The sequence below is a fragment of the Pithys albifrons genome, chromosome 4, assembly GCF_047495875.1.
Source record: "Pithys albifrons albifrons isolate INPA30051 chromosome 4, PitAlb_v1, whole genome shotgun sequence".
Taxonomy (NCBI): Eukaryota; Metazoa; Chordata; class Aves; order Passeriformes; family Thamnophilidae; genus Pithys; species Pithys albifrons.
Window position 1 is genome coordinate 64,497,325 of NC_092461.1, and position 27,353 is coordinate 64,524,677.

Below are 27,353 nucleotides of genomic sequence, written 5' to 3' on the forward strand. Positions count from 1 at the left end.
TACATGGTCCAAGTTCCAGGGGTTGCTGCAGGAACAGGGCAGATATGTCCTCTTGGGTGGTGGAGTGCAGCATCCTTGGAGAGAAACATGCTTTGTTTTACACTGCTAAGGCAAGCACCACCTGGTTCTTGGTCAAGCAGAAAAGTACGGTGGTAATGAATAGAGGTGAGGGCTTTTTACCTCTGACCTCACACGAGGGAATGAAACTGTTTAAATTATCTTTTCAAAGATGATTTTCCTAGATGTCCATTTTGATTTTCCTTCGTGCTCAAACAGAAAGGGAATTCGGTCATACAAGCTGAGCACTCACTAACATAATGGAGGGGCTGATGGGACAGTTACATGCCAGATATGAACAGCTATTTGCTATAGCAGATATGTTAACAGACCATTTGGTAGAGATATGTTTCTGTTTCAAATCCAGACCTATGCAATTCTTAAAGGGGAAAAAAGTGCATTGATTTGCTCCCCTCTCCCCTCCTGTTTTGCAGCAGGCAGGTTTTGGGCTGCAGAATCACTTGCACTTCCCTTACTGTCATTTTAGGCACCAAATCAATAGAGCTGCATGATACCAAGGCAAGCTCCACAGCTGCTGCTGAACTGCACTTTGGAAGAAGCAAAAACCAAAAACTTGATTTCTTGCAGTCATGTTACTTGCTGTCTTCAAGGTCATTCTGCCTTACACTGTCGTGGCATTTTGTTAGTGGCTGAAATTTCAACAACTTCTAAGGAGCCTCATAAGACAGTGATTATGATTTGCTTTTAGCATGCTTGGCCCAAAAGGTGGCACACTCATGCTGATTGCTATTGCAGTAAACAAAACTTGTGTCTCAAATTCACAATTCACCTTTGATTATGGTTTTATGTGCTGAATCATCTGTACTGTACAGTGGAATGCCTTGTACTGAGCAACCATGGAACAAATGTCCATAGCTTAATTTTTTTTCCTAAATCTGATTATTTATTTCTGGGGACTCTATATATCACTTTTATAATGTGATCATCTTTCATTGTAAATAATAAATCATTTTTTCATTCCAACAGAAACCATACCTTGCTATTTGTCCTTTAAATTGCCTCATAGGATACATTTTATTTCTGCTGTTTCTTCTTAATATTGTGGACTTGGAAGAGAATAAATGAGGATAAAACACCTACTGTTAAAATGAATTATATTTTTTCAGTGTTTCTGTCCTAGGTTTTTTTTCAGTCTTGGTATTTACTTTCTGAGTGCTTTTGAACATCAAAATAAAGTTCTAAGCAAGAAGTTCATATTATGCTCAAATTTTGGAAGAAGTAACTACCTGTCCTGGAATGGAAACAACATAAAATAATTAAATTTATCAGTTGACAGTATTAGTAACTGTTTCTCAGACAACAATTTATAGGATCTCTTAAAAAGCCAGCTAGATGGTTTTGCTTTTAAGCACACTCTTTGATCTTTAAATGAAACCTAGGTAAATAACTTGTCTTTTACAGAACTAACTGAGCTGTGCTGTAAACTAGATAACCTAAGTACATTAGCTAGAGTATTTTTAGTGTCTAGATTTGCATTAGGGAAGTTGATATACAACTGAGCCCATCCTGCAAAATATGTCTTGGTACAGGTCTTTCCATACATCACTGTGCATGCACTATGGATTGCAAGATTGCATCATAACTGCCGATTGTGGAGCTGAATAAATTAATACTTTATTTAAGATATGTGTTTTACTGCAATTTGACTGCCTTTGCATACATCTCTCCTTGTAAATGCAAACACATTAAAACTTAAACTTGAAATCATGAAAGCATATGTTTGGACATAACTTCCAAAAATCTGTTTAAAGAACTTACCATGAGTAAAGAACAGCACATCTTTAAAGGAAATCAGATTGCTAAACCAGGAGAAATAATTAGTTCAGTGCCTGAAACAAAAGTGGAAAAAATCGGCTACTTTGGAGCACTGTACACTTTTTTGGACTGCATTAACTTGACTTCAATAGGGTCAGGTTTTTTAAAATTCTTAAATAAGTGAATGGAAATGAAAAAGCTACTTAGGAGTTTAAAAATGTTATGAAAGTAATTTTAGGAAATGTTTTACTCCTTCATAGAATTTAAAAATAGGTTTAAGGGTCTAAGAACAGTTACTTCTCTTGTCTAGAGGATTTCTATCTGCAAATCGTCTTTTTTATAATAAACTAGTCATTTTGAAATGCAAAGTCAGTATTGATATTTTTACCTAGCACACTTGAAATAATTTTCTTCAACTACTATAGATCTGCAATGTTAATTTTCTGCATTGTTAATTGAATTTTTTATCCACTCAAAAGCCAAATGTGAGTAAAGACACAGTCTAGTAAACAGGACAAGTAGCTTCATAGTAAAATAAAAATAAAGTAATACACGTATTAAACAGTATAATTGCTTTCACACTGAATAGTATATTGTTCAGAAAATAAACCAAATTTTTTGTAAAAGCTACTTTGAAACATATTTATTTGTAACTAATTTTCCAAATAGTGAATTAACATCTTCAAAAAAAAAAAAAAAAGAAAAAAAAAAGAGAGAGAAAGAGGAAGCCCCCATTACAGTTGCCCTGTTGCATTTGGAGTGAGGTTCCCAAGTGTCACCATGTTTGTGTTGTAAGCAAGAATGGGACTGGTGAAGGAAATATCTAGTCCTCTATTGGTGTGTCATCCCTGTGTTCATGCACTCAAGAGAAGATTTTTTTGCCCTCATGTCCATCATTAGTTGGTGAGCTGAAGGTTTGTACACTGGACTGCAGCCCTTCCTGGGATCCATTTGGCTGCAAGTCTGAAAGCTTGTTATGGCATTTGCTTCAGATATTTTGGGGGAGTTGGTTGGAAGCTTTCCAGGCAAATCCCCCTGAGTTAAAAGTATTTTATTAACACAGCAAGGTAGAATTCTGAATGTCAGAACTAAAGGTGTCTGGCAAGCCATGGCATCTTCAAGGGCAGGCATTAATATGCTGTCTTTTATCACAGGGATCCTTTTTTCCCCTTGAGCTTCATCCTATACCTACGTCAGATCTATTCTGAGTCTTGTGGCAAGATATGGAGACTAAGTAGGATGATAATATTTGGATTATTCAAGTACAGACAAGTAAGTAATCAGGTATAAATCCATATGAGAAATATTATGAAAAATATAAATTTTAAACTGCTAGAAATAAGTGTTAGTAAATGTGAAGTTATGTGTGTTGCAAAGAATTATAAGAATTATAATTTGCATAACCAGACTCAAATTGTAACAGATGAACGAACATTCTCTTTAATGTATGATATTGATATACTACTGTAACACAAGAAAATGGTGGCACTTATAAAAAGTTCTTAGAGGAAAAAAAGGGAAACATTGAAAAACCACATACAAATATATGCCACTTAATGCACCTTACCACAAAGGCAGTGGATAACTTTATTATAAATATAATCAAAGAGACAAATGCAAGGTCTTTGGATAAATGAGGAAATTATTAGTTGTATGTCAAGCTTCTACCTGAAAGGGAATGGATATCTCCATTTGTTCAGAGAAGGTGAAGGAAAGTGAAAATATTAGATACCTGTAATTCATGAATGATTAAAAGAAGGTGAACATTCTCATTCTCGTTCACATTTGCCTTTCTTCTTAATAGCAGAAGAAATATTTAACAAATTTGAAAAGTGATGCATTTAAATGTGTCATAAGGGGCTTCTCTGCATCACTCACACCTATGAGTAGGATAGAACAAAAGTGCAGGATATTAATAGGTGTAAGAATTCTGGATTTTAATTGACACACGTTCATAGATATGAACATAGTTACATTAAGTATGTAAGCACTTTTTTGGGGAGATGTAATTCTTGTGTTTTAAGGCATAAACTAGCTCTACTACCAAATCTGATGTAGTTTGAAGACAAATTTTCCTTGAAATAATATATTCCTAAACTTGCTCTGCTCCATTTTCTGAAACTCTTTGTCTGAAAACTTTGTCAAGTAAGGTATCAGATGTGTCTAATGGAGAACTGGGTCCTATTTCAATTGTCTAGCAGAATCATATCTGAAAAGAGGATTCAACTGCAGGAAATGAGTCCAGATAATGTCATTGCAAAGGCTGTCTAAGCCTAGTGAATCATTAATTGATTCCTGTTCAAGAAATCTTCTGTAATTTTATTTTGTGCCTTATAGATGGCATTTTCCAAGCTTAATAATTCATGTAAAATTAATGCATGGTTTTTCTGGATAGATTTTGAGCACTGCCTATTTGTATTGCTAGTTTGTGATTATTTTTTTAAAAGTATTTTGCACTATAATCAAAACTCTGTGAAGATCTTCTACTCTTGAACAAAAGAAAACAAATATTAAATGATCCTACAGCCTTTGCTTTGCTTGTGTAGACAAGGCACAGATTTAGTACAGTTTTCTTTCTGCAATGCGAATGCTGCTCTAGCTGGGGACCAACAGACCCGAGGAGGCATCCGTATGGCATCTCTATGGAAACTGAGGATGGCAGTTTCAATGCATCATTGTATCTGATAGTCCAAGTCTTGTAACATTTATTTTGTACCAGGATTCCAGCCTAAGAGGTTGGTTGATTGCTGTGAGTCACTGAGTTGAAATGACAATCTTCTACAAGGGACAAGATAATAATTGAAATATGGGCCTGCAAGGTGACTGAAGAGACCAGCTGGTACAACTGGTTGCTCTGAGGAAGGATTCAGCACAGCTTGGCAAACTCATCCATATTGCCTGCACATCTAGAAATGAGACAGACTTACCTGGGTACTGATTCCTGGGTGGTAGTGCCAAAAGGACTGAGAGGGTAGATTAGAAGGGAAGATTGCAGGAAACCCTCTAGAGCTTGGGAAGCTACCAAAAGGTTACACTCAGGGAGATTGTAGTCTCCACAGAAAGCTACAGCTACAGCTTTCTCTGGTCTCTTAGATCACTAGTTTAGTTAAGGATAAGTAAGCATTTTCACTGAAGTTATTTTAGGAAAATTTTCCTTGCATATATGAAATGTCTTTCCTTCTGTTATAACATGTGTATATAGTTCAACACTTGCTTGTGTAATTCCCTGTACATATTTAGCCTGTAGTGTTTTATGTTAGACTTCAGAATAAACTTGTTTTGTCATTTTCCGCTCACCTTCTGTCTGCTATTTATAACTATATGCAACAGTAATTAAGGAGGGTACAAAACAGTCTACTGCAATCGCCCTTGAACAGTACACTGTAGTGAAAGGAGGAATATGAGAACTCGTTCAGGTTTTGGGCAAAAATAAAAATTATCCTAGAGATTTTATTTCATCATTTTTTTCCTCCATAACATATTGATTTTTTTTTCATTGCCCTTTAAAAATGTAGATGTAAAAAGATAAAACCTGATGTGCTGAGTAGGAGTTGCATCAAAAGAGTTACTGCCCCTTTCTTGGGCCAAGTACCATTTGCAGGTTTTAAATAAAACTTTCAAGTAATCTATGGGGAAATTCACTAGTATTTCATGACAGTAAAATTATTGCATGTTTCAGACAATGCCATAGTGACCAGAGAAAACCCTATCTGAGCATTTCATGTGTCTGACCTCCTCATAATGGATCATGTCAAAATCCCAAGAGGGGAGTGCAAGAAGGATATATACATTTTTATTGTAGCAAAGCAATCAGATCCCACTGTGTGCTGCTCATTTTTGGGTTTTCTTTTGGTAATGCCCACATTCACAAAGTAATCAGGATATGCTGGACCTTCAATTTTCTAAAAATCTATAGTTATGGATAATGGTAAAAGTGATTCAAATGTCTTTCAAAGCTGCTCTAGTCTGTTGAGGTTCTTTACCATACACAGTGCATCAGTACCTGAGTTTTCCCCTAGAGCATTAAATATTATGAGTAGAATCTGTCATATGCAGTTTGTTCTCCAAGTATAAATGCAAGGTTAGGTCAAAATCTTCTTCAACTTTCGTAGTTAGACATGCTCCATAAATATGAGCTAATATCCATATGTTGGGTTTTGGATTGTTCTTGGATTTTTTGTTTTCCATCAGTCTCCTCTCCTAGATTTTTTTCCAGTTTGGTACATGTTACAGTGCTGAATGGCAAAAGTCCAGCATTCAAAGAGTTTTTTTGAATCACATTAAATCAAATGTGTGAATGTTTTGGACAGTCAGAACTTCCAAAGACACAAGAAATGCAAAATTATTTTCTGTATTTAACCTTTGCAAACATCTCCTTATTTAATTTTTAAAGAAATTAAACTTGTACATTTTTGTAGTAAGGGACGTTTTTGTAGAGGTTGTGTGTATGTAGTATTCTAAGTTACAATACAGGTGAAAATCAAGAAATTAAGACTTCAGACAGCAAATGTGAGGACTTAATCCACTCCTGTAAGAATGTGACCTTGAAGACTGGTACAAGTCTGAAAATAAGTCTTCCATGTAGGCAGATGCCAGGAGGGCATGGGAAGTTGCTCTGTTTGGTGACTTTTTCTCAGTGTGAACTACTTATGGCTTGAATTTGGAAATCACAATATTTTTGGATGTCAGGGTCTATTCTGTATCAGCTGTCATTATTGGCTAATGATAATATTTGATAATCATGTTGGAATCTTATAGATTTTGACTTTAACTGTTGGCTTTGTTATGGCAACATAACTGCTACTCCAGCCAATTGAAGTGTGAATGTGCCCAGTAACTTCTCACTTTATCATTCCCTCAAGTTCAGACTCTGTCTCCTAGTACTAACAGAGCAAGCATTTTGATGGCACACTGAAATCTCCGCAACTGTGATGCATTATATTCTTAGAGCCTCGCAGATTGCTTACTGCCTCATCAGATTCTTTAAGAATAGATTTTGAACACTGATTTGTAGACAGTTCTACCACTTCCCTTCATCTTATCTCTTTCAACAGATATCTTGTGCCAGTACGAGTTCATACTTTCTATGCCCTGTCTACTTTTTGTGATTGTGTTATGAGGAAAACTTAGGTTTTGCTTTTAGTACTGGGAGGTCAAACTTAATTTTGCATGTGCTTAGAATGATGATAGTGTATTTAGCTACAGTATCTATTTTGAAATTTACTTTGACTGGTTATTTCCATTTTCACAAAGCCAATCTGTTATAGAATTTTGCTTTGATCAACAGACCCAACAAAGACCTCTGTTTTGGTATCAACATCATCCGAGCTTTGCCTTGTTGTGGTGCACTCATGAATATGTTTCCTTTTTATGTGTCTTTGCAACTTGTGCTGAGATTGACACACTTTGGCAAAATTTTATTGGAGATATGAGACAGCCCCCCCTTACTCTGCATGCTTTTGTGTCTTGTTATGATTGCCTCCATATGGTGAACAAAGAACTTGAAACTCAGCCCAGTAATGTATAGTACTGGCTACCTAAATGTGCTCAGCCGAGTTAGATCAAAACTTATGGAGACTCAGTGATACTGTAGCATTGGAGGTTATTTTAGTCAAACTTGGAGGTAGGATGCAAGAGAGAGCTGCTGAGATCTCAGGCAATGGTTTGACAGCTCAGTCAACAGGTTCTTTTTCACTTACTGCCATTAAATGCTATCTCTTCAGTACCCTCAGAGAACCTGATTGGTCCTGGAGGGTCAAATAAGTGGGAGAATGCCAGAAATCCAAGGAGCTGTGGACAGACTTGGGGATGGTTTGACAAAGCAGTAAGATCTTCACTTGGGTGTTCTTGCTTAGTTTTGATTTGATTTGCACAGACAATAAGTCTGCCATGACTTGTTGCTATTTATGCTTCTGACTGGTGTGCACTGGGGGCTGAGCACAAGACAGAGTTTGTGGCATCTTCTTCTCTTATATTTTGTGAATGTTGAGTCTTTTTCTATTGATATAACTAAACTTTTATGCTAAAACAAGATCACTGCAGTTCCAAAACCAGAATTAAATATTCTGTCCAAACTTGAATTTTGGTGAAAACTTCACAGCACTATATGACTAATTATTTTTGATGAAAGAGATGAACACAAATTGCAACAGTTTTGGATTACAAATATTACAGCAGTTTGCTTGGGCCAAAGGGCACAGTCACAAAATTAACAGGAAAATAGCTGTAAAAGAAAGTGAAGTTGCTTAATTAGATTTTATTATACAACATAAGTTATAAGTTACAACATAAGCTAAAGGATGTGTCTGACCTATTGTGTGGGATGGGATACCAAGACAAATGAAAAACCTCTGACATTTTCTGAAAAGGTAAAATCTGTAGGAGTGAATTATCCTGTTATAGGCAGCTTGCATAATGAAAAACAGGTACCCACTTATTGACAAGGGAAAATGAATTTATTCATTTAAATTTTTGACAGTGTAAATTTCCCTGTCTACTTACTTAGTTAAATTAAACAGTAATTAGAAAACTTTTTCTTTAAATAGACAGATGCCAGTAGCTTATGCAGCACTTATTGTGTTAATACATGACCAAACTGAGCTGCTCTGTTTTTCATGTTTTAACTGTATGACCTTTTTCTTCCTATACTATCTGAAGAAAATAAATTCTTAAGGGCAGGATCCTGGTTTTTGTACTGGCCTGTGAAACATTTTGCATGTTCTCTCTGCATAAGTAATGTATTACAGGTATATAAATGGGCAGAGACGTTTGTGTCTTTGTTCATTGCAGAGTCCTTCAGATCCTCTAAGTAGGCTTATACTTCAAGCACAGTAAAAACTCTCCACCAAAAGAGAAGCTACATCCTCTTCAAAAAAACAGCCAAACACTTTCTGTAAGATCATATCTCACTAAAACCCATCTGTTCATAAGCATTTAACAAGTAACAAAACCCATAAAATTAAAAATTTATCAAATGTAGCCTTGTTATTCCTATAGATTAATAAATTCAAAGACACTGAGGTGTCCTTTTTTCCCCCCCAATGTTAATAGTCTGAAAAATTTATTTCTCTGTATGAGAGCTCTTTTTTCAATTTGTGGATTCTTTTTCAAGGGTAACCTTTGATAAAATCTTATGAGAGGACAGATTGTTATGTTATCTTTTCAAATATTATAAAATTCAAATATATTGGTAATGCTGTTTTTTTCCCAATTTTTTTTTTATGTTAAGCTTGTTATAGGATGCAGGAATGGTTGGATATATTGACATTTATCTCTACTTTTTTCCATGGGGATCTTTGAGTTTCATGATTCTTGATTTCAAATATTTATTTTATTATCCTAAATTTAAATGTCAAAGTCATCCTTTTATAGTAGTTGGAAAGATGTTCTTCACTTGGTAAAGTACAGGCATTGCAGAAATCTCCAGGGATTGCAGGTGGCTTTGATGCCCGTTTCCTACTGTCATGCTCTAAACCTAGAGGATCTATGTAAAGATTTCATTTAAATGTAATATAAGTGATAATTATTGCAATTTAAATGCAGTTGATAAAACATGCTGTCTAAATGCTTTATACTTACTTTATAAATAACATAACTGTGCCAGACTCTCTCTGCCTCAGAAATGTATACTGGTACTAATGAAATGTATGATACATATTTATTAAATATACCTTAATAACATATCATATCATGTTAAAACAACCAAGGCAGTGTTTGTTAGAAAGAAACAGCAGATTGTATCTTATATCCCCCATGTGTGTGGCATTAAATCTGTCCTCTGAATTTTGTGCTTCTCACACGCATAAGTGAAATGGATTTCTTTACATCTTACCAATGCATAAACTGCAGGGAGATGTTTTTAATAGGATTCATTGTGATTAGGAGCTGTGGAGTAGCCCCATAGTCATAGCAATGTTAGAATGCCACAACTATTTGATAGGAGACATTTCAATCTGTCATCATCTTGTGTGCCCTGACCCCGATAATACACCCCATTCAACCTGAGGCACAAACAGAAATGGTGAGGTAGGGTTGCATTTTTTTTCTGTTAGCACAGCACTAGTCACAGTCTTTATGGGTTCCAGAAAGAAGAAAAAGCATGTTTATTTCCTATGCTGTTCATCCCTTATCTAACCATTTGAAAAGATATTTTGTTTTCTGAAATACAATAAATAAGTGGAAGGGGAGAAAAATCCTTCCTTAGGTAACCTCAGAACAGAAGAACTTTGTGCATTATGCAGCTCAGGCCATGCCAAAATGCAATTTGGAGGGTGTCCAGCACTTCATTGGAAAGTAATGGTTTTCACTGAACTGAGTTATGACCAGCTGTTTACAGACAGTCTGTGACATACTGATAGAGCAGAACACCGTATGTTGCTTTCCAAATCAAATGATACAAGAAGTGTGACAGAGTGGAGAAACATCTGTCATTAGCAATTTTCAGCACGCTTCACTAATTCTGGACAAAATACGAGTAATGAACTTACCGCAGGAAACTTCAAATACTACCACTGCTGAAACAAGGATATAAACAGCTAGTGCTCCTAATGGCATCTAATTTAATTCATTTGCAGTAAGAAACAAACAAAGTGGGTTATTTGTTTTTGATCATAGGGTAGTAAATAGTAATGCTGATAACAAACATTCATTTTAATCAATGAAAAAGAGATCGTGGAACTCAACTTTCCTGAAGTTCAGACAGAACGTAATTATCAGGTGCTTTTTTTCCCTTAGTCTTTTTGAATGTCAGTGATATAACTGCTTTTAAAAAAAAAACCCAAACAACAAAACCAAAAACAAACCACCAAAAAAACAAAACATCAATTTTTTTTTGAACAGGCCAAGGAGTTGTTACAGCATTGCAGGCATTGTCCTGCTTTTGCCTTGGTCCTCTCCTTCACATCTCCTATCATGTCCGTCTGAATCTTCAGAGAGGAAAACTGCAAGTTTTCTGCACAGCATCATTCACCAGTGGGCATGAAGACAGCAGTGAAAGGAGTCCAGTGCTTGCTTTTGCTCCATTTTCCTGCGTTATGACACTGCTGCTGGTGTTTGAAATCTCATGGTTCCAGGTGAACTTTTTTAAAACTGCACTTCAGTGTGTATGTGGTCCCTGTATGGTATGCACTTTAGTGTTTTCTGGTTGATTTCTCTCTTTTCATCTTATTTATAGCCCGGTCACTGTAATTTTGTGATGATTTTCACCATTTCTTTGAAATCAAGAGAGCTGTTCTGCCATTTGCATTCCAGGGCTTTAATTTTCCCTTACCACTGATAACACAGCAAATTCCTGAAACTATTAGAATTAAATGGCAATCCTTAGGGAAAAAGTGGGGAAAATAAAAGGACAGGTTGTTACTCTTTATATGAACTTTCAACTAATGTTCACACAAAGCTATAATATGAAATGCAGAGGACTGATGTAGTCCAATCCATTGGTGTTCCACCTATGGGACTTCCCTTGGAATGGATCCCAGACCAAGAGAGTGAAAGCCATTCTGAGCTGATGACTGTAAAATGAGTGTAGGAGGTCTTTGAGTAGCTGCGTAATTGCAAAATTATTCATGATAAAAAAGCACTAAACTAGAATTCACAGTATCTTGTAGAATTTCATACAGGTGCCACAGGAAAAAGTGTATAACTTTCTAACACCTTGGAAAAAACAAACTGGTCCAAATACAATATGTTGAAGAGTAAAAGAAAATGTATGGAAAAAATTTTATATGATTAGAGTTTGCAATAGAAATATTTTTTCCACTTTTACACAGAAAAGGAAAACAAACAAAACATTTCAAGAAGTGCAAATGTGAAGTTCCTCCGATTCTTGTAGACATCTACACAGGAGAGCAAAGCAAAGGGGAAATATAGGTACCATTGACACCCATCATTACATTTGTGATCTAGATAATAAAGGAAGCAGACCCAAGCAATTCGCTAACACTAACGCTATTCTTTACATAAACAGTAAATGTTTAGATTTTCCTGTTCACTGACTAACAGCACACATATCATAAACACTAAGCTGTTATAGTACGTTTCGTGTGTTGATTCACTTTAACAGTTGTTAGTGTGAAGACAGGAAAAGAAAAGTGGGTGTAATGAGACCATGTGCAGTATGCTGTGAAAACAGAGGCCCTTATTTGGCATAATGGGTTGCACCATAAGGGCCATAAAATTGTGCATGTGTTAGTATCATTTTAATTATTACGGGTGCCACATGTTAAGCAGAATAGCGGAACTACTAAAACAGCTTCAAAATCCTTACTGCTGATCGCTGCATTTAATTACAAATAGGAACATTTGGAGATAGGTCACCATAAAACCCTTCTGTTGTCAAATGAGCTCAAATCTGATTTTTGTAATTATGTTTTTATACCACAGATCCTGTTGAATAACTATAGGGAATAAAATTTTAATAAGTACTGATTAAATGCAGGTACATCTTGCTTCCTAAGAATATTTATGTATGTTTTTTGCCACTTACGTCAAGGTACCATCATTGGTTCTGTTTTGGTCAGTGGTGATCATTCAACCTTAATGCAAATAAGCTGAATAACTTTATGTGCCATGAAATATTGGGTTTTTTCAGTGAAGCATAAAAGCATTGGATTTCAATTATTCATTCTGTTTGTTAGAGCTGTGTACAGTACTCTAATTCTCTAGTACCAAGGCACTTTCATTATTACACTACATGTCACATTCAGTAGAATACAATAATTAACCTTCCTAAGGCAGAGTTTTGGTGTAAGGAATGATAACTTTTATTGGTCTGTAACCTTTTCCATTGTAATAACATGTTTCTAGGTTCATATTAATAATATTTTTAGTTAGTCTTAAAATGAAAATCATAAATATCTAAAATTTGCCATTTAACAGGGAAAAATAGCTAGGATATTCAAAGGTGATAAAAATTGTAATTTTGGATTTCAGTAAGCAAACTTTCATTTCATGTAAAGACTGACTATAAAGTGCTATAAACAAAAATTTACCTCGGGAGGAATGAAAAAAATTGAAGAGGTATTCAGTGCCATAAAAAGGAACAATTAAATAAATACAAAAATTTGACAGAGTTTGTAGGCAGGATTTTGAGTTATATGAAGGACAGAAGCATTGTATTTGGCTATATTGTTTGGCTATATTGTTCAAGTAAGATTAAATTCAGAATATACATGCTTGTAAATATTTCTGAGCATTTATTTGTTCAAACTATGTTTCTTTTCTAGAGAGATACATGTAAACCAAAACCAGGTCTGACCTTCTGGTTTTTCAATTTGAAACCTTGTCATCAAATAGAATGTTAAAAAGTCTGCAGATTTGTCATCAACATTGTGCTAAGGCAGCAAATCTGTTTTGTGAGAGATTGCCATTGGACTCATGGGCTAACACCCAGCTCAGAACATGCTCCAGAGCTACTGCACATTCAATGGCTTCAAGTGACTGTCAACTGGAAATAAATAAATATACAGTGTCTTCCTGAAAGAGACTGATGTAATTTGTAAAATGATCAGTGAAAGAGAATTACTTTGCTAGTTCTGATGCAGACTAACTGCTCTTTATCATTTATAGCTGCATGGTAAAAACTCTCAGGCCACATAGCAGTCCAAGAATCTGTGTCCTGGCTCAAAAGAAAAAAGAAAAAACTCTTGTTGACTTTCATTAACTTTTCAAAAATGTGATTGATTGATTGATTGATTGATTGATTGATTGAGTGTTAAATAAAGAACCTCGGAGTGTACTGAGTAACAAGAGAGCAGTCTAAAAGTTTTGGGAATGGCAGTAGTCAAGCAACACTAGAAAATAATTATTTCCTCTGTACAGGAACATTAGCAGGTTATGTGCTAATGTGAACCAGTAGAAACATTTGTACCCAATGGTAAAAACACAAACATTGATGAAAGTCTTCCTCCATTCTGACCCCAGGCGAGTTTGTGGACCAGTACAACTCCACTGTAGCTTGTATTATCTGTACTCCTTGCTTTGAGGGTAGAATGGACTCCTTGTTGCACTCTGGCTCAATGTTGGAATATCTTATCTGTGATATGTCTAATGGAATTGCCTCTCACTAATGTGAAAACCCCTTCTGACAATGTCAGCCTCTGTCTAAAACACAGGCAGCAAAAATAAATCCTTGCTTCAATCCTTTTATTGTAAATCTGAATCCCGTGCAGCTCTGGTTGTGATCCTATTTCACTGTAAGGCCTGCTTAGTGTTGGATGGAATCATGCCTTTGGAGTGGAAAAACAAGGGAGAGTGAAGAATACTTAGTCTGTTAACTGTTTTGTAGAGAAGGGCAAAAAGTAAAATCAGCTTTTTCTCTGAAGGGTTTGTTCCAGTCTAATTCCATTAATTCGTCGTTCTCTGTAATTGAGAGATATAAATCTCTTAGTACTAAGAGAATGAAGAAGGGGGATAACAATATAAATAACAATGTTAAAGAATGGTAAGACATTATCTTACACAGTAGCCCTGATGAGCCTATAGGAATCCATTAAACAATAATTTGAGCTCTATTTTGAGAGTTGTCTGGAGCACAATGGACCACACCCTTGGGTTGGGGTAGGAAATGCTCTGTCAAGGAAGCAGAAGTCCTATGTGCAATGTATATCAGTCCTTGCTCCTATGGTTCTTGTATTCTGTTGCCTATTGGTGAATTACTTTGGAAATTTGATTTTATACTAGAGATCTCCTCATCTAAAAATAAAAAAACCCAAGAAATTAGACCCATATTACTTTTGGAAAAAAAAAATCAACTCATCACTTCAGTTTTAACAATTTAATATTAGATGGAGAGTATCATAACACAAATTAAGATTATTTCCCAGGTTATTACTGCATCTCAGAAACCCTGTCAGCCTTTCTTATTGAAAGATCATGATACTCCTCTCAGTAACAGCACAAATGGGACTTTTGCAGCTATTGTGTATCTTGGGAATTACAGCAAAACTTATGATAATGCCAATTCACACCAGTGGACTTGAACCAACATCCTTGCTTTTGTACTAAACCAGGTCCACTTTGTGGCTTTGATTCATTCCTCCATATAATGTGGTTTCACATGTACTTGAATCTTTGTTTTTCTTAAAAATATTTCCTACTGCACTACTAAATAATCCTTCATGCACATATTTGCCATCTTTCTGAACCAAATCATACCCTGAGAAGAACTATCGCTCTACTCCCATGAAATGTTACTTCTCAGCATGCAAAAGTTTTGCTTGCGTAATTCAATGAGGAATCTTCCTGTTCACCCCAAATCTTCCTCTTTTCCAGGCTGAACAATCCCAATTCTCTTAGACTTTCCTGACAGAAGAGGTGTCCACCCTTCTAATCATCATGGTGTCCCTTCTCTGGACTCTCTTCAACAGGTCGATGACCTTCCTGTACTGGGGACACCAGAGCTGCACTCCAGGTGAGGTGTCACAAGAGCAGAGTAGAGGGGCAGAATCACCTCCCCCACTCTGCTGGTCTCGCTGCTTTTGATGCAGGTCAGGACACAGCTGGCTTTCTGGACTGCATGTGCACATGGCTGGCTCATGCCCAGCCTCTCATCCACTGGCACCCCCAAGTCCTTCTTGGCTGGGCTGCTTTCAATCAGTTCATCCCTCAGGGTGACTGGGAGTTGCCCTGACTGAGGTGCAGGACCTTGCAATTGGTCTTGTTAAACTTCATGAGATTCCCACAGGTCCACTTCTCTACCTATTTTGGGTCCCTCTGGGTGGCATCCCATCCCTCAGGTGTGACAACTGCACCACTCATCTTGGTGTCATCTGCCAGTCAGCTAATGGCACACTTGATTCATTTGTCTGTGTCATTAATAAAGATATTAAATAATGATGGTTCTCAAAGAATCTAAAAGTCAACATGAGATTGCAGTTCCATTACCTGGAACTGTTCAAAAGGATAGAGAGATCCTGATCCTACTCAGAATACTTACTATTAATTTAAAAAAAAATGCCAAAAGGTGAGGGAAGGTTTTAAGTATTAGTACAGTGACAAGAAACAAAATATTCTCACTGCTTCACATATCACAAACTATTAGTACTGACTGCTTAAAACTTTTTATCAATGACATATACAGAATTTTTAAGAATTCCATGCCAACTCATAGCCCTCTGTGCTCCCATTTTATATAACTGTCATCTCAGAAAACGTCAGTAATGTTTCTCTGGCTATTCTTTCTATTCTCTTTATTTCTTTACCTATGTATACAGTTGAAAAGATGGACATATTGTTGGAATAGGTAAGTTATGAGATGGCATCCGTGCTGGAGCAGCTGAAAATGGGATAACCCAAGAGGATAATTCATGTACTGAAACAGGAGCAGATGTCAAAAGAGACAGCTTGTCTGGTTTGTTTGGATGATGATTCCCTAGCATATATTGACGGAGCAAGATTGTCAGACAGCCTGTTTGTGAAGTTTAGTGTTGCCTGTCTTAATCATTCTTTATGGCGAGGTGACATTTTGTTGCAGGCAATTGTAGAGTGAAATTTTTGTGAATTGTTTAAAGTAAACCAAAACTGTCCAACTAAGCAGCATTCTTTGCAAATATCCAAAGTCCAGAGGAAAGCACTGCCATTTTGACTTCTTAAAATGAAATTGCATGTGCTGTCCCATCTGTGCACTGTGTGCAGAGATGTTCTGTTCACTTCCTCTGATATCTAGGAATGTTGAAGTGGCAACAGTGACAAGGAAGAGGAGATCTATTTTAGACAGAAGGTTGGGTAAACCAAGTAATTTAGAAAGTAATATACATCTGCTATATCTAGGGAAACGGGCTTGCTCATGATGCAGCTTGTGTTATCATGCAGTTTGAGAGGAAAATGAAATGGTAAATATGAAGAATTTGGGGCATTTAGTAGTGTGTGCAAAACAAAATTATACCTGGCTGACCCTGTTTGGTAATCATGTTTTCAACATTCTGCTGTCTTGTGTAAGTAAACTCAAAAAGAAAAATTAAACTTTCAGCTGGGAAAGTGATGTTAACTTGTTAAAAGTATTGAAGTTACCCTTCAGGTTTTGTTAATACAAATGATATTAAGGATCAAGGGTCTTGGGATTAGCTCCTTTGTAGCAAACTAAGGAACAGAGAATGCTTGCTCCCAGAAGAATAAGAAAAGAAGGTTTATAAAACCTTGTCTTCAGAGACATAAATTTAGGTTTTAAGATAACCTGGCATGGCCATGTACACTCACATCCCTTCCATAAATAATATTCTTGAAATGTAGCTTCCTAACTCTTCAACTGACTTTTTCAGTAATTCTCTTACTAAAATACTTACACTGCTTCATATTTTTTCACCTCTTGATACTGTGGTCACTCCTGCTTGATCTACACAGTGTTCTGATTCCCATTTCCCTTTCCCCTTCTCCAAATTTTCTGAAGGCCATAACCCAATGCCGATGATTTCAAGTTTCATCCTTTTCCTTTGAAATCCTTGGCTTTTACAAGACTAGGATTCTTCATGTCCTTCTTCTAGTTTACTATTAGCAGTGTGCTATCTGTTTAATTCATTATCCCTTGTGTGAGCCTTTTCTTGTCCTTGAAACAACCTTCTGCATCCACTGTGCCAATCATCAAGATCCTCTTCTTTCAAATCCATCCTTAATTTCCATTGTTGCTTTTCACCTGCCATGACTATTTCTCCATATCAGGGAGACCATTCTCTCACCAAGGGAAAAAACAAAACCAGAGAAAAGATAAACTAAGGCACAAGATTTACAAACATTATTGTCTGTAATCATTAAATACTAACTCTCCTGTGTAGCATGATATACCCATCATTTTTGCATTTTCTCTCTTTCAAAGAATGCAGACAGGTAGGCATTGCCTTTGTTTTTCGTCTTTTGTTTTTGCCTCTAGAAATGATCAATTGGTGTTGATATCAAGGTTCTTGCTAGCACTGTTTCAAGGCCTTGAGCTGAAAGATCATGAGGTCAGGCACTTTGTTATGTTGCATCCTTACTAAGTGAGATATATATTTCATTCAATATACAAATAACAGAAGCAGACCGAATGAAAAGACCTTCAGAGGTTAAACTTAACGTTAGTAGGAAATCTGTGAAAACACAGGTGTTTTAACTACTGGTGTTTTTGTGCCAGCCATGACATATGGAGCAGACACCAAGGAGATGCAACTGAAGACTATTGTTAGAATGCATCAGTATCATCTTGCATTTTGAGCACTGCAATCTAATTTACTAATCCAATTTATGTCAATATATACATGCTTATGTTTAAATATATGATGAAATAGTTGCATATTTTTAAAAGATGACATATTTTTATTTACACTTAATTTTGCACGTCCCAGAATTTTTCTGTCTTTTCATATTGCCTTATGGTGTGTTGGTTGACTCCTGTTCTCTGTAAGTGTGAAAAGTCAGGAGGAGAGTTCACAGCAGGTTGATGGCCTGGAGATTAAAAGTCTGTCTAAGGACATTTCAAAGTTGTAAAGGTACTATTCTCACATGTGCTTATTTCTTGGTGGGTGTGAACAACAGCTACTCACCAAGCTGGTGTAGTGTGAAATAGTTTCCTGAGAAATGATGTGCAGACATATGCAGAAAGCCACATGTACAGCACATGCACAGACTCATCCCTGACTTATGATTAGTGAGATTCTTGCTGATAACTGAGTTAGGAATGACCAGTGGGGCACCCAATGTTTTAATTATCCAGACAACTATGTGGATTTTCCATATTTACCAGACTAAAATCATGATCCTGTCCTGATGCTTTGAGATTAACACACTGGAAATGACCTTGACTTCTCAGCAGCAGTTCTCTATTACTAGGCCAACTGCAGACTGAAATTTTGCTGGGTGCATGGATATTCTCTATACATTCCTTTGTTTGTTGATGCCTGTGATAAATTTTTCTCATGCCTCACAACAGTAAGTTTTATTCTACTAATGGTAAAAGTCATTCTCAATCAACCTAAATAAGTCAGCTAAATTAAATAAAAGGAAGTTAAGTCTTTCAAGCAATTTTCAAAACCTGGGCAATAATTTGGTATCTTGCTGTTACAGGGATGAATATACAATATAGTAGAAATGCTACTGCTAGTAATTTGTTTTTATGTTTTTTAAAGGCAGTGAATAGGACACCAGAGTAAGTGAATCCAAGGCTTTTGACAAAGTCTGCTCAATCACAGATGCCCAGTGTGACTGTGACCATAATGAAGGGCCTTTTCAACATGCACAAAAGTGAGCTCTTCCTGCCCTACTGCTGTATGCCAGCACAGCCACACCTTTCTGGTGGGCCAAAAGATTAGTGTGATGCATGCCAGAGATGACAATAAGAAATGAAAGGGCCATATGGAGCCATTGCTGCCTGCCAGTCATTGCAGTAGGTGGCAACTGGGACAGAAGACGTATTGGAAAGGGCTCCATGCATTAGGGTAGTGAAAGAGTAATGTAAAACCTGGATATCATTCCTGGCAGAATTTAAATTATTTCCCTCTACATGTTACTTTGCTCAGTTGTAGCATATTTATTATGCTAATAACCTTATATTAAGGACATACTGAATTTTGCTCTGGAAACAGAACTTGGTTGTGCCATAACTGCTAGAATGAAAATTTTCTAGAAATAAAATTTGGTGGATATTTACTAACCTCTGCATATCCTTCCACCACCTGAAAGTCAAACACTGACTCACAAATAATTGTGAATCCTTCCTCTGAAGTCACTGAAGAGAGTTAGATGACTTCAGGAGGAAAATCCTTCTATCCTAACAGAAGCATATTGGGTAAGTCAGCTCATTCTAAAGTGCTTGTCCTAGAGACCAGATGAAACATGCCCTGGAAAAGCTGGATTCTCTCCAATTACTAGAGTGACTGATTAGACGTGGCTAATGCTCAGATGAGATTAATCCAATTCCTGGTAAATACTTTCTAATCAGGAACTTAGGGAGATGTCTCAGCATTGTGAGGCCTTTTCAAATAATTCCTGGTTATTATGCATAAAGAATAAATTCAGAAATATAGTGTAGTAACTAATTTAAATGGATAAAGGTATTTCGTATGAATTTGTATATTGAACTCAAAATGCTCACAGACACATTCTATAGTTTTATTGCTTTCATAAGAATGTCTTATCTTACACTGAATGTACAAATAATCTTTGATTTTGATTTCTAGTTGCTTTGCAGTGCAGCTGCCGGATTTCTATATTCTTTTGGGCTAGCATCTTAATTAATCTTTTCCTATTTAAGGAATATTTTTGTTAAGATATTTTCTGCATATTCCCCCTCCCCATCTTTCTCTGCCTTCTCAGATCTGATCCACTCCCTTTCATTGGCAGAAAATGAAAATAAAAGTTTCATAGCTGTTTCCTTAAATACTAAAGAGTTTGACTATAACTTCTGTGTCAGCAGGCTAAATACATATGCTTCTAAATACTAACATATATGTGATGAAAATCATATCTCAGGGCTTTACTTGTTTCCTCAAGTACTCTGTGAGGCCGTTCTTGAAGATTTTATGCAGGAAGACCTCTGTGCATAGAGCAAATCACAAATAATTTCACTTTACATGATATCACTCTATATTACTGTGCTTTTCCACACTTGCTTGCCAGATGTCCCACCTCAAGCTCTAACCTCACACCTTGTTCCGTGCAGATCAACCTCTGCAGAACAAGTTAAAGTTTCTACGTTTTAGGAGATGACTCTGAGAGCAAAGAACTGTGCAATCTGAATAAGGCTGCCAGCCTGTGATCTTAAAAAGAAAATTATTCTTGTTTATTCAGCTGTAACTAGCTTAAGCCAAGGCAGATACAAACCAAGAAAGACTAAAGTTCTAATATGACATTCAACAACCTCTGGGTGAATAGTCCTATCATCCTGGTCATTAGCACTTTATGAGGCAAAAGAACTAGACTGCAAAAGAGGCAAGCATGTCTTAGAATAAGACTTATGCTGGAAACTTTCCCTGGAGGAATATTTAGTTATCATATGACTCAGGTAAAATAACTACCTATAACTTAAATGGCTAATTCTCATTTTAAAGGTATATTAAAGTGTTTTGTTAAATGTTTTTGACACCCATGCAGTCTTTTATTAGTTCATCTATTTTGCATGTTTGTTTGCTAATGAGCAAAATTTCCTTAAAGAAAAACAGGGAGACAAAAAAATTGGTGAAGTTATAATTAAACATGCTGCATCAAGAAACAGTCTCATAAAAAAACCCCAAATGCCAGAGGTGTTCATCATGCATCATGTGTTGTCACCATGGTCCCACTATGAAGGTGTATGTCCTGAGATGTTTGATGGACTTCCCTCTCTGAGAAAGAGGGAAGTTCATATCATTTTCTTGCTTCATATTCAGTCCTCTTTTTGTTTCAAGCATTAGCAGTAATTTGGCTTCATCTTCCTTCTCACTACAACAAATTTTGTGGACATGACCACAGGTTATAGGCAAATTGCTCTGTTATAAACACCATTTTCATTTGTTTCACAGTGACTCAAAGAAAGGGGGATATTACTGATTTGTTTTAAAGAAACTTTATTGTGAGATCGTGGGGGGATTTCACCTTTCAAGCAATGTGCAAGGTAGCTCTGTAGAGTCACAAAAAGTCATAGAACACTTTAGGAAGGAAATTAATTCAAAAGACCACCTGTCTAGTCCAAATCCCTGTTCAGCACAAGTCTATTTGCATCAGATACCTTGTCTGGATAAGTCTCACCATCTCCAGGGACAGAGATTTCACAATTTCTCTAGGTAACTTGTTCTGCTGTTTGACCTCCTACACAGGGAAACATTATTTTCTGCTATCTCATTTGAGCTTACCTTGCTACAGCTTGTGCATGTTGCCCATGCGCTGCCTGTGTACACTGCCAAGATCTGTTCTCCAGACTGTATGTGGCTGGATCTCTGTTGAATGGATGCAGTGCTGACTCATCCTCAACTGTTTGTGCACATGTCTCATGTCACAAAATGTGTGATGAATTTTCCCATTTGGTGAAGGAGGAAAATGTTGATTTCCCTTCTACTATTTCGCACTTTTATAGCTCTCTACAGGAAAAGACTAATGCAGAGGAAACACAAAATCCTTATATATTTCTTTATTTATGCCACAAAATCTTCAGTAAATCGGTTCTTTGAATTCTTCATTGTTGAAAACTTTTATTCCAAGAAAGCCTTTGTTCTGTTCAGTGTCAGTGGGAACTTAAGACACAGTTTCAGATGAATTCAATAAAATGTTGCATTTCTGTGTGTGAAAATTACCAGACAGGTATAGTCTTGCATGCATAGTTTGGAATGGTTGGAATAGAGAGCAAGCAACATGTTTCTTCTACAAATCACTTCAAATAAATAATTAAGACAAAACTGACTTGGTACCTCTTTCTGATGCTTTCTACATCATGGGTAAAAGTTAGTCTCAGAAGTAGTCTACTCAGCTGGAAGGTCCTGTGAAATACCTCAGGCTGTGAGCACATCTTTCAGAAACCTCTTCTGTACCTAGTTACTGGAAGATGAAATAAAAAGAGAGAAGATGGAGAAAAGAGGAGAGAGAATGTAATGTAGTAATAATTATCTACTTCCTGAAAATCATATTTAAATTATGGATGCAAGAGTCTACTCAAGGAATCTCAGCAGTGTTTTAATTTTAACTATTTTACAATTTATATTTCTTTAATAGATTTTGAATTAATCAGTTTCTATATACAGATTTGTGTTTCATTGTATGTAAACAGTTCAACTAACAAAAAAATTTCGTTCTACTATCTGTAGAGAACAGAAAGTTAGGCCCTGAAGAGAGGCCTCACTTACGGAATTAAATTAAGTCATTATGGAATTAAATTAAGTCTATTGATTAAACCTTCATTCTGTGGTTGGGCTTTTTTGGAAGCATGAAATAGTCTCATCTAGTTACATTGCAGCAGTAAGGGGAAGAATATTTAAAAGAAGGGAATTGCCTGTTCTATCTAAAACAATTGCAATATTTAAAAGAAGGGAATTGCCTGTTCTGTCTAAAACAATTGCAATATATGTTTTACAGGATAATAATAATAATAATAATAATAATAATAATAATAATAATAATAATTTAGAAACAGTCACGCAATTATAAACTAGGAGGAATATTTTTCTGTGATGTTTTGATGATAATTTCAAAAGCAACATTTGATTGACTTCTTGGGTTTCTACTGGAGGTCTTGTGCCAACCCTACCTTTCTGACACCACAATTATTTGAAGGATGTGAATATCTGACGTTCATAGGTCTTTCATGGTTCACATGCATTGCAATGTGCTGAGTCTGTGGATGTCACCAAAACCAGACTCCTCTTAGTATCTCTTTTTCTTATTTTCTCACAACCATTCCTCCATCTCTAATAGTATTGCTGTATCCCTTCCTCTTTCCTATTTTCACAGGGAAAGCTGAGAACTTAAAAAACATCCCAAATATTTATTGTCCAACTGAGAACTGGAAGAGAAGCACATGCTTTTTTATGTGAATAACTTTTTCTAACAATGCCTCTAGTTCTTAAAGTCAAAAGTTGATAATTTGGGGGACAGTTATATCTATAATTCAGGTAACAAGTAAAATGTATTGCTAGTAAAATGTGCAGTTCTGTGTCATCTGCTGGCTAACACCATGCAGTATAGAAAGACATATTCCTTATAACTTTTCTGTTGCGGCTGACTTACAAATAACTTTCTTATGTGGTCATGGATTTGGAACGGAGAATGCCAGCTGACTTAACCTGCTGTGTAAGGCTAAACTTCCACCAGCAATTACAACAGAACCAATATACCCAGACCCACTTGTCATGAATGGAAAATTTAGACCCAGGTCCTTCAGAAGTGCAAAGGTATTTTTCACCAACAACAGCAATTAGGACCTTTCTTGCATCATTTCATTGCTTAGCCATGTGGTGGTATGGGTCAACACAGATTGGCAAAGTCATAGAATTTTATGGGACAATGTGAAAACTCATTTGGAAATTTTATTACAGTCCATCATTTCCTGCATTCGCAGTCCAGAGGTCTTCCATTGTTGTGAATTACAATTGGGAGCAATTTCTGGCTATGGTCAATGTCGGGGTTGCAGTCTTCCACTGACAGGTGTTCTTTCCTAATTGCTTCCATTAGTTTCCTTTTACTGCAGGACTTCATGGCCCAATGAATGTAGTGTTTCAACAAATACTATATCAGATCTATCAGCTACAGAGTGTGGCATGATAATCAATGTATGCTCATTGAGCCCAACCTTAGTAAAACACTCCAGTCGAACTTGCAGTACTTACCTCCCAGTAAAATAGTTATCCAAAATGCAATATTTAAATTCACTGGTGGTGAATTTCAGGCAAATGCAAGCACTTGCCAACATTTGTATCAGAAATACTGCAGCCAGCAGGACCAGGGCAGTGATTGCTCCTCTGTAATCAGCACTTCCTCTGTACTCTGCGGTGCTTTGTACATCATGTTCAAGGCCCCACCTCAAATCTTGTGTTCAGTTTTGGACCACTCACTACAAGAAAAAAAGACTTTGAGGCAGTGTAGTGTATCTAGAGAAGGGCAAGGGAGCTGGTGAAGGGTCTAGAGAGCAAGACCTGTAAGGAGTGGCTGAGGGAGCTGGGGTTGTTTAGCCTGGAGAAAAGGAGATTCAGGGGAGACCTTATTGCTCTCTCCAACTACCTGAAAGGAGGCTGTAGAGAGGAGGGGGCTGGTCAGTTCTCCTAAGTAACAAGAAATAAGACAAGAGGAAATGGCCTCAAAATTGCAGCAGGAGAGGATTACATTGGTTATTAAGGAAAATTTCTTTACTGAAAGGATTCAGGCATTGGAATATGCTGCCAAGGGAAGTGGTGGACTCACCATCCCTGTAGGTGTTTAACAGACGTTTAGATGTAGCACTTAGGGACACAGTTTAGTGGTGGACTTGGCATTGTCAGGGCAGTGGTTGGACTCAATGACCTTAAAAGTCTTTTCCAACTAAAAGAATTCTATGATTCTATGATTTGTAAATATGGTGACAAGAAGACATGATTCTCATGGGAAGTAATGAAACTTCAGACGTAGTAGTCTCACTGCACCATAAAGCTTGACTTCATTCTAGACCAGGAACCTTGTTGTGCATCATATCTTCGCCTACTTTGAATCAGAATAATACGTATTTTATCAACAAGAAAAGTCCATTTTTACTCCTCTTGCTTTTCATACTCACTGAAGTATTAGCACAGATATCGGTACAAAATGGATTTTTGCTTGCATCTTGCATTCTGGATTATCTGAATTTTGTGGCACTGCATGGAGGCAAATTAGGAACAGAATGTGTCTTTCAGACCTTTTTTCTTTTGTAGTGATACTCAAACCAGAAAGAATATAGCTTTTTCTTTTCAGATCTGATATTACATTTTCAGAAGTTCTATTTATAAATAGCAATAAATGTTCAGTGCCTTCTTACTTAGAAACTGAAGAAATTCAGTTAAGAATTCTTAAACACAAAAAGCCCAGAGAACAATTATATATATTTTTAGCATCTTTCCCTACAACAGAAATGTCGTTTGACCAAAACCACAATTACATAACTCCATAGCTGCAAGGAATTTCTTCAGATACCTTCCTGCTATGGTATTACTTTACCAATACTCTTCAGTGCCAGTTTTTCATTAAAAGTAAAGAGCTGATTTTGAGTGATTCATTGTATCTTCAAAGATAAATGTTGTCTCTAAAACCAAATATTTTTTTCTAATAAATTGTTCTTCATCCTTGTCTTTTTACATTCATTCTCTCTCTTTTTCTCAAAGATAACACAGAAGCTGATAATAATGTATGATTCTTGCCAGCAGAAGGATTCAGAAGGGAGAAGGATAAAGTGCAAGAAACACAGAAACCTGTGCCCAGAGCTGCATATTAGATTTCAAACTTCTGCAGACTTTAACCATTTTCCTCCTCTGTTCACATATGGCTCATTCTCCAAAACGGATGAATCTCATTCGTTTTATCTGTCATTCACTTTACCCTTCTTTTCTTCCCTTTATTGCTTCCTCAAAGTGCAAAATAGTTCCTCAGGCTTTCCTGTTGGATGTTTCTGTACTAACTGTGAGAGGAGCAAATCACACAACTGCTGCTACCCTGATCTTAAAGGCAAACATTAGTACAGCCAATACCCATGAGGGCTTGCAAGTGGAAATGGAATGCATCAGCAGCAAAACCATGAAAACAGCAGCCAGTCTCTGTTTTGCAAGTGTTTTCTTAGGATAAAATAAAATTTCACTGGGTGAAGTTCCTATGGGCCATGTATTGGTTTTCTAGCAAACTCCCAGATGACATTCAATTGGCATACTTGTGGTTTGTCTGCCTGGACCAGTTTCTGTCAATGGGACAATTCTTTGCACCAAGAACAATCAGAAATTAGCTTTTGCAATCAGTGTCATTTTGTCCCTTTGCTCTGGACATCAGATAACAGAATGAAAGACCTTTTAAACCTTTCATTTGTTTCAGTGAGAGTATATAGAAGTGATTCAAAATTGTCACTGGCTGATGCCTTTCCCTGCTACCTAATATAAACAGAATGTCTCATGCATAGTGCTGTTACTGCACCTGTACATTTCTGACATGTTCCTTGTACCTCAGCATTTTACAACTGTGTTGGCAAATTGAAAGGCCAAGCTGGTCTGGAGGATTCATAAAACACAGTTCTTGACTATATTCTCACTACAGCAGTGAATTAAAATGTATCTTTCTATTGGTATCACAGAAACAATGCAAGTATCAGCACAATGACATGAATTTGCAATGTTTTTTACACACACACTCACACACATACTCACATACACATACTGTCTCCTCTGTTTTTGGGCACGCATCCAACAGAACAATATGTGTCACTGAAGTTTAGAGCTATTTGCTTAATCCTACCTTCTGGCAGTCTCACCCATGAATCACAGACACAGTTACTGATGGGATAGATAGATCCTCCAGAGTTCAAACCACTGCTTCAAACTTGCTCTTCTTTAAACTATTTGGCAGAGACAAGGATTTTCTGGCAAAAAATGTTAGGTGTTGAAATATTCATAATTGGAAAATGGGGCATTTGTACATGTTTTGGAGGACAACTTTATTAAAATGTTGCACTGCAGCATTTTCCAGTCCAGTGTATTTCTATATTTGGTACCAAAACTAGCTTTTCTAAAATGAATCTTTATTTCAGCTAGTGAAATCAATTATTCATGGACTTTTATTGCATAGTGAAGTTGTCTGGCTGTTTGGGCCCAGTGCTTGTAATCTTGTCTGCCTCTGCTCATATTTCAATTATGATCATTTGCTTCCATAGATCTGTGTTCCTTAGAAGAAGCACATTTTGAGAAAAATGAGTTGTTTAGTACAAAGAGTTAAAACAGCAAACAAAGCCAACCTAGGAGGTTGCACTCCACACTGCCCTTTCCAGTTCAAAAGAAAGGAGGATTTGACACATGAAGAATCCCTTTGGGGGAGCTGCTGGCTTGCATAGGTGTAGACTGAATGAATATGAAGTGCTTTAGGGCAGCATACAGAGGAGGAGCTGGTGT